This window comes from Dreissena polymorpha, chromosome 12 (assembly GCF_020536995.1).
Source record: "Dreissena polymorpha isolate Duluth1 chromosome 12, UMN_Dpol_1.0, whole genome shotgun sequence".
Classification (NCBI taxonomy): domain Eukaryota; kingdom Metazoa; phylum Mollusca; class Bivalvia; order Myida; family Dreissenidae; genus Dreissena; species Dreissena polymorpha.
The window spans coordinates 23,008,094-23,017,098 of record NC_068366.1 but is presented as its reverse complement, the minus strand read 5'-3'; the positions used below and the strand labels follow the sequence as shown (position 1 = coordinate 23,017,098).

Sequence of the window (9,005 nt, the reverse complement as noted above, 5' to 3'; positions counted from 1 at the left end):
AGATCATTGTTCTTCAATTGAGACTTCAATGGCTGCTAACATTGGACACATCTCATATATCGCTGCAAGCAGCGAGTCATTCGGCCTAATGACATATTCAGCTGCCCTTGTCATGGCCAATCAAGCACTGAAGAATAAAAGCATTAGTATAAACATAATCTGTTTAAGTAGTTAAATGTTTAAAGTTATTAACCGATTCAAGTTTTGTTGTTTAAACCAAAAGTTATGAACAATACTGTAAATGTGTACATGGTTCGAAAGCAGGTGCTCTTTGAAGGCGGCCATATTGGATTTTTTTGTGATAGGGTGGTGGAAACGTGAAGAGGACAACGACAACTAGCTAGGCATTGTATATGGGAGATAACCCTGGGTTATGGTTAGGGTTAAGGTAAGGGGTCGGGTTAGGGTTAAGGTAAACACTTTAAGGCTAACCCTAACCAAAACCCGACCCCTAACCCTACCCCTTACCCTAATCCTCTAAACCCCCCCCCCCCCCCATGTGCATTACAATACCAAGCCTCGTTCGTTGTCGTCCGTTTCACGGTGGAAACTACCTAGTATATTTCAAAGTTATGATTTGGAATATCCATACTTTCCATTCAGGTATGTAGCAAATATTATTTTTTTTTGGATGCATTCTTTATTTCGTTGTAATTGTAATAAAATTATTTGATTGCATCTTATATTTAGGGTTCGAAAGCCGGTTCGTCCACGCTATACTAATTGATATATCAGTTAAGTATACATAGATAACTATATATAAGTATCACAGATTAATGAATGACCAAAAATATATATGTTGGCATTCGCATACCTTTCACTTCGTCAATCGTGCGACATGCACGACAACAGGCATTCACTTTTGGGGTTATATCTCCCAATGCATCATCTTGCAATATTTTTGTAACAAGGTTTGAGCCGCTCAAAAACTTTTTTGACAAAATGTTGTCAAACTTTAAAATCCCTTCACAAATGATCAACTTTCTTAGTAATCTTCATCCTTGGAACAACCGATCTTTGTACGATAAACTTGTATTTTAACTTTTTCCATGTACATAAAATACTACTCATTTACAAAAATGTTATATTGTTTAGAGTTTCAACGTTTCATAATATTTCATCGCGCAACACATATTTTCATGTTTGATAATTTGAGGTCAGGTAGTCGTCTATTTGTGAAGTGCTTTTTCTCCTCAAAAATAATTGTTTCTTATAAACAATCCTTCATATAGGCATCAGTATGAAACTTAATAAGGGATAATTGAATTTATGAAACAATCGTGTGTGTTTTTTACAGTTCGAGGTAGAGTGATTCCGGAAAAAACTCATATTGCTGAGCCTGTTGTGGATTCGAAAACGGGTTCGAAGGTCTCCACATATGTGAAACCATCAGTGCCGAATTCTGCTGAAGCCAAGATAGAAGCTGACAGCTCTGTTGATGCTAATTGCATGTATGTTTATAGTGGCAATGTGGATAGTGTCTCCTATATAACAAATATATTTTCCTATAAACGATTGGAAATACCTTGGCATTTTGTGCTGAAGTGCAGCTTTATGCATTGGTAACCTTTATTTATGTTCTATTATATCAATATTTAGCCGAATTTGATCATATATTATAGTGTAAAACTCGCTTTTAATAGGAAACTGAAAAAGAATAAAAATAGATGTGATATGCAAATATATACTAAAATCCATTGTAGGATAACAGTAGATTTCTTGAGATAGAAATGTTAAAACTTCTTGAATTCATTTATTATGTATACAATTTATTGTGTTAAATAAATATTTACATTGTATGCATTTAATCACACTACCAGTATTTTGGATATAGGGTTATATAGAAAACGCCCCTGTGGCGAGCGTCCTTTTATAGCCGTAGCTAACCGTTTCCCTGTACCCGGCAATTTCACTGGCTGATTCAGGGTTAAAACCCTAATTCAAATAACCCTAAGTAGGTGCATTTGGGGTTAGTGCCGCTAACTTTTGGCCAATGAACAAAGTTTTGTTCTAGGTCAACCGATTTGGGTCAAACTTGGTGGACGACTTAGTTGGGACGACTGCCATCCAAAAACACCAAAATTTCCCCCCGCCCTGCCTCCCCCTTTTTTCATGCCAAACTTTGCAGCATAAAACCCTTAAATGAAGAGGTGAAGGTCAAAATTCTAGTTCAATGGACAGCATTTATGGACGTCTTAAACCGACAAACTAACATTGGTCAACACAAGTCTCCGTCCCATAACCCTGGCCCCTAAATTATGCAAATAATTTCCAGACCTTAAACCAGGGTACTGGGGAAGACTCTGGCCACTCACTTTCATTGATTGGAAACTTCAACGCTAGGGGCAATAATTGTTTTGCACATGTTGGTCCGTCGGTCGATCAGTTTGTCCGTGCACCAAATGGTTTCTGGATGATAACGCAAGAACGCTTAGGCCAAAGATCATGAAACTTCATAGGTACATTGATCATGACTGGAAGATGATCCCTATTGATATTCAGGTCACTAGGTCAAAGGTCAAGGTGTTTGGGGGGGGGGTCATATGTCCCAGACCGCGTAACACTTGTTATATTATTCTAATATTAAGTAACAGCATTAAAATAGGCATAATTTAATTTCAGAACAAGTCACCCAAAGGCAAGCAGCCGGCCAGGAAGAAGGCAAGAACAGAGCAGCAGTAAGTTGCTGTAATATAAGATGACATTTGTGCTGTAATATAACTTCAGGTTCGCCAATGTTTAGCTATTGATGTTTATTAGTGTTTAAGTTTACAAGTATAAAATGGCGTTTTACATGTGTTCCTTTTCAGATCATACTCTGCTGTGAAGCCTTATGAGAGGTTTCAAATTATAAACTCTCAGGTGCAGGAGTTGGCGGCGTCGTATGTTAAGCTGACCCTCGTCGCCGTCCATGAACCGGCCCCGGACCTCCACACGGTCTTCAGTATTCCAAAGAAGACCGCCGCGTCGGCCCTGGTCGACTTTCTGAAAATCCCAGGACCATCAGACGCTGCACCTGCCCCCGAACCCGTTGTACAAGGGCCGGCACAGATGCCATAAAGGCGCTTCCGTCTGTTATCGGGGTGCATTTTACCGCAACTGACCACTAAGCGTCATGAGAGCTATACTCGGCCAGAAATAGTAGGTTAAGCTGCTGATTTCATTACTTGTATTATATTTCTTAACTTTTTTCAAAAATTATAACAGATTTGTGCTCAGACACATGACGGCATATAGACTTATATAAATATATATATATATATATATATATATATATATATATATATATATATATATACAAAGTAAAAAAAAAAATCATATATGATATCGAATATACACGTGTTTTATTCAGTTTCCACAGTGGACCGAGACATCTTATTCATCCGGTAAGTGGTCTGGATGTGACTATTGTTTTGTTATGTGTTATGTTTTTATGTATGTTTATGTTATAATTTATATGTATTAGTATACATTGTAAGTACTGGTTCTGCCCAGGAAATAACTTGATTATTTGTTAATGTTTCTTTTTATATGCATGTATCTCTTTGTTGAAATTAATATGTATTCGTATACATTGTAAGTACTGGTTTTACCCAGGAAAAGACTTGACTATTTGTAAATGTTTCTTTTTATATCCTTGTATCTCTTTGTTGAAATTTATATGTATTAGTAAACATTGTAAGTACTGGTTTTACCCAGGAAAAGACTATTTGTAAATGTTTCTTTTTATGTGCATATATCTCTTTGTTGAAATTAATATTTATTAGTATACATTGTAAGTACTGGTTGTACCCAGGAAAATACTTGATTATTTGTTCCATTTGTATGCATTATTATTGATTAGTACTGGTTATATTTACTACCCAGGATTTTTGTCTGAAAATAAAGAGTATTACACATTGTGTAATAATAGTACAGACAGTCACTTGTTGTTATCAATATCGCCTTGAGCTAAGCAAAAAGATTTGGTATATAAGCAAGGGGCTAGGACCAGTCGATTACTGGTAAAAAGTAATGTTATATTTTGTAATATTTACAATATACTAAAAAGGTTTTAATTATAAGATTAAAACAACAAATTAGCCTGTGCGGACTACACAGGCTGATCTGGGACGACACTTTACTCATAATTAGGCCTAACCATCATATTTAACTCCGAAAAACATGAAATGCAAAAAGATGTTAGCCTGTGCAGTAAGCCTGTGCAAACGGCACACACTAGTCTGAAACTTGACGTATATATATATATTTAACATTTAATCGTAACCCTAAACCCGACAATTTCATTGGATGATTCAGGGTTAAAACCCTATTTCAAATAACCCTAGGGGTAGGTGTATCCAACCAAATGTAAAAAGTCACGATCTCAAGGGGCGCCTAAAAGTTTGCATTTTCTGCATAATGGGTAGTCCGGTACTAGACATTTGTATTGTATTATTAGGGTACATTGTGGAAAGACGACTGACTAAATGTGCGCCACATGTGTAAACGTTAACCTAATTTAATACAGCGAAATAAATTCGTCTTTATAAGTTTGGTATTTAAATGGATTTCATATGAAATTTAGCCGAGCGCGGGATCGTACTACGTCACCATTGAATAAATATTTCTCTTACCGTCGCATGCAGGTCATCTGGTACAAAAAATTCTGGTTTAAATGCTTAGCAGATTATGAATATCTTTTTATACTATCTGTAAGTATTCTATTGATTTGAAACTATTTAACTTATTTGAAACTAGTTTATTTTTACAGTTGTATGTAGCTTAATACTGAAACAAAAGAACACACACAAGATTTGTTATTTAGCCCTTTACAAAAGTATTGCGACTTCTTCCCGAATTGCACGACCACGAAATGACTGTTAAACTGTATGAAGCTATGGCTCTCGAGCTTTTTAAATAAATACCAGATGTAGTTGATACTCGTTTTGGTTTCATTTCATCGTTCCTCATACAGTTCTCTGGACCATATAAAGCAAATGAGTAGTTGAATTATTAATACACATAGTTAAATCGAAAAGTATTCTCTTTGACAATGACGTGACAGTATTTGTATACTATTGTTTTCGAATAAAGTAGGCTTCCAACAAATTAGAAAAGAAGACATTGATTAAAATCTATACGCGTTTCTGATTTCTTAAATCTCAATAGTCGTTGGCTTCCACTAAACGGCAAAAACAATAGCACTGCATGCATTATTAATTTTGCGTTGGGTATTGTCGCTCCAGCGTATTCCATGTTATTCGGGTGACCTACTGATTTTTAGGGTTGTATTGATTTGTAGGGTGATATTAAAACAAATTGATGACATTACGAATATACATTCTAGAGCTATAGCGGTCGGACGTATAAAAAGCTTAATGGAAAGAATGGACAAATTCAGGTTTAATGTTCGTCTGACATTTGTTGTAATCCTACTGGTTGTTTTGGAATACTGGAATACGTCATTGCTGCAACAGGTTGGGAAACGATTTAATCCTTATCAGTACGTATGATATTGTTTCCGTTTTAGGTACAAGTTAAGGCATATTTGATCGGTTTCAGCTACACCGCAGTGGTATTCATTTGTTATAAACTAAGTTGTTTTATCAATTTTATAAATTTGTTTGAGTTGTAGTCAGCATGCTGTCCCTCAACACTAATCTGCTTCTGCCATTTCTTGCCGTCCCTTGAATCGTAGACTACGTTAAACGCTAGTTGCGCCCATAGTTTACGCGTGTCATTTACAAAGTATTAATTATAGTCGTCTCATAAAACTGTATACTGTATCTTCAATAGTTACACACGCGCAAAATCAAAGCGAATTGCGTCGCATTAGGTGCTCAAATGGGTGCAATATTATCCTAACATTCAAGTTGTTTCAGGCATTGACTATAATTTTATGTACACTAAACAACACAATAATAATAGTTAGAAAAATGAAATTAAATAAACAAAAAATAAGAATAATTCTAGTAATTTTTTGAAGAGGCAACACTTTATATTTATGTTGTATATGTCGCTTCCCGCAATACATCACAATAATAAACTTCATACAATACGTTTGATTTAATAATTTGTTTATGTTTTCTATTTTGTTTAATAACAGTATTCAATCGGAAACCAAAACAATAACTCAATACTTTATTTCAGTACTTAGCGAACACCTAAAGAAAAATGTTTCGGTCTTTCATGCTTAGTCTATTGCACGTAGCAGTTAATCAGTGGTCAATATTATTGTGTTGCTGTAAGGAAATGCAGTGACTGTAAATGCACCTTGAGGTTGTTGGTTGTTTTTTTTTATACAAAAATGCGTCTTCTGTCATTAACATTTACACTTTTCAGCAGGTATGCAAAAATGTAAAACAAAAACATGAGTATTCTGAGTTCATATCACGTTTTCTCAACTGGTGTTTTTGCGTCGTGTTGGCTTCATTGATTTCTCCATGACATGATCATGTATTTAACTACTGGCATTGTCCAGGCAACACAATACTAAAAGTCGACCGAATAGTGTGATTGGTTACATTACATTAAGACAAGACGAATTTATTATATCATATTTTCGCTTGAGCTATCTTAATATATCTTATATAACGACACGACCATGATACGTTATATGTTTATATTAAATCATCCCAAAATACCTAACAATAGTGTTTGATAACACATTTAGGCGTCTCATTCGTTTGTCAATTAAGATGGTGTCTGCTATTTGCTGGCCAGTACATCGCGTTGAAAATTTAAATACGACAATTTAATTTTTAATAATCACATTTTCAGTTTTAAATACCATCTCACTTTTTAAAGCTCGTCGCCAATGCAATCTAATGCCATAAAAAATTGTCACATAGAGACCCAAAAGGGAACATACGTTTATTCTACTCAAAAACAACTATTGCCATTTAGCCATTCATGATGATATATAATATGAAAGTTCTTCAGTATTATTGCTTTGAAGTGGTCGTGGATTTATGGCCATTTGATAATTGACTTTTCAGACATCTGTATTGTTTATGGCAAAAACGTGTTTAAAACACGTAATTATCTAAAGAATAACAAGCATTATTTGCAACAATAAAGTTTTCGATTTAAAAAATCCTTAAAAACACTGACTATTTTATCGATAGCTTTAATACGACTGGAAGATGTTTTCATTTTTGTTTTAACGGATGACACATGGTTTTAAAAGAACCGTTTTGTTTCCTTCTGTTGCTGGTTAATATTGTATATGAATAGTTTGAATATTAATGTCGAAGTGCAAAATTCACATATTTGGAAAATTGGAAGATTATGTAGTCGGATACTATATACACAGTAAACAAATAGCTTTAACAAAAAGCGTTATTCTATTTAAAATTATTAAACATTAAGTGTGCCGAAACTTTGTGTGAATGTAATAATATACTGTTTATGTGAGTAAGAAAATAATTATCATAAAAATCAATCAAAAATAAAATGCAGCATTTTACATACAAAAAAAAACAATATTATTAGAAACCAAATTCCATTTCTTGGCGATTACCCTGTGACTCAGTAAATCGTGCGATTAAACATATATATATAATATATGATAAAAACAGAATACAGCATACTTTTTTGATTTGATTAATAGATTAATATGTAGATTGATACAGAGGATTTTTTTGTTGAAAGTATTACATATTTTATTTTACATGGTTAAAGCTTTTTTTTAAATATTGCCGATTCGTTAAGTACAGACCGGAATTAATAAGCGCCGTCAATTAAGGGCAATTAAGTGACGTCACTATACACTTTTATCAGGCATAATCTTGTTCAACATCAACTAAATACTTTAGGGTCACGTAGACAAGTTTCGTTTAACACGTCTCATATTACTCTTTGTTAAACTTAAACACATGTTTAAAAAACAATCTCTGATTGGCTTTATAAACTTGCGACATGCACTGCTACAGAAAGCTCGTCATTGTCGTCAAAATGTGTACCCGAAGAAAGCTCGTTATCACAAACAGGAAGATTAAACATGGCGCAATTAGGAGCATAGGCGTCTTTCACACCGTAGATTGCAACTTGGTCTCATGTGTAGAGAAACGTAACTAGAATTGGCATCAGTTTCCACAAAACAATTGATCAAATTGAGACACGCTTATCTCTCTTCATAAGTTAAAAGTTTATGACAGCGACGTCAAATGACGTTATTTTTATTGGGACGCATCTGCGGTCGTCAATGTTTTTCCGTTATTCTGCTTCAAACACTTTTCAAACACTTTCGTCTTTGTAGCACCATCTCCACCAGTTTATGAGTGCTGGGAAAGATCAGCATTGTATTTACGTATATAGAATGAATTCTGAGTGAATGATATTTCGCGTTGGGTAGCTGAGCTAGATCAGCATTTGCCTTTTTACAAAAAACGAATGCTGATCTTTTAGGGTACACTGGAGTGCAAAACCATCATTATTTAGTTATGCTGATGTTGAGTGCTGAGCGGTGGGCAAACTTCACGGAAATGTTACTGTTTTTAAGCCAGCCACTGTATCTAAATCGGACTATACTAGTCTTGTAAATGACGTAAACTTAAACGATAATCAATGATTCACATGGGAATATAATTCATATGATCAAACAAGCCTATACAATTCACGCTTTTGAAGGAATCTGGCTGCTTTGTGAAATTTGACAATATAATATGAGTAGGAAAATCATATTATTTCGTAAACAATAAATAATTTAGATAAACCTTTGCTAAACATAACAATGCCAACAATGCACTTGTCATAACTATTTTTGTTTATTTACCGGTTGTTATGCTTTATTGCCGGTAATAAGAAGTTATTTACATAAAGCATGACACATCTGGGAGATTTACTGGCCTTGGAAAGCTAAATAAAGATGTCAATTAAAATGCCACATGTACGACTCTTTTAAACAAATAGGTTTTAATAGGTTACTGTCTTATTGTTTTGAAATATTACAGGTGGGGTTAAAAATACAATGATGGCCTTTTTTGTTAAAGAAAACAAAATCGCTGAGATTCTGCATTTTC

The 9,005-nt window shown here is 34.4% G+C and overlaps 1 long non-coding RNA gene across 1 annotated transcript; it reads left to right on the top strand.

Moving 5' to 3' along the window:
• Positions 1-1,035: 1,035 nt before the first annotated feature.
• Positions 1,036-3,146, top strand: LOC127853057 (uncharacterized). The gene is made up of 3 exons (XR_008036419.1): positions 1,036-1,451; positions 2,623-2,678; positions 2,811-3,146. It is a non-coding gene; the product is annotated as an uncharacterized LOC127853057 (long non-coding RNA).
• Positions 3,147-9,005: the final 5,859 nt, after the last annotated feature.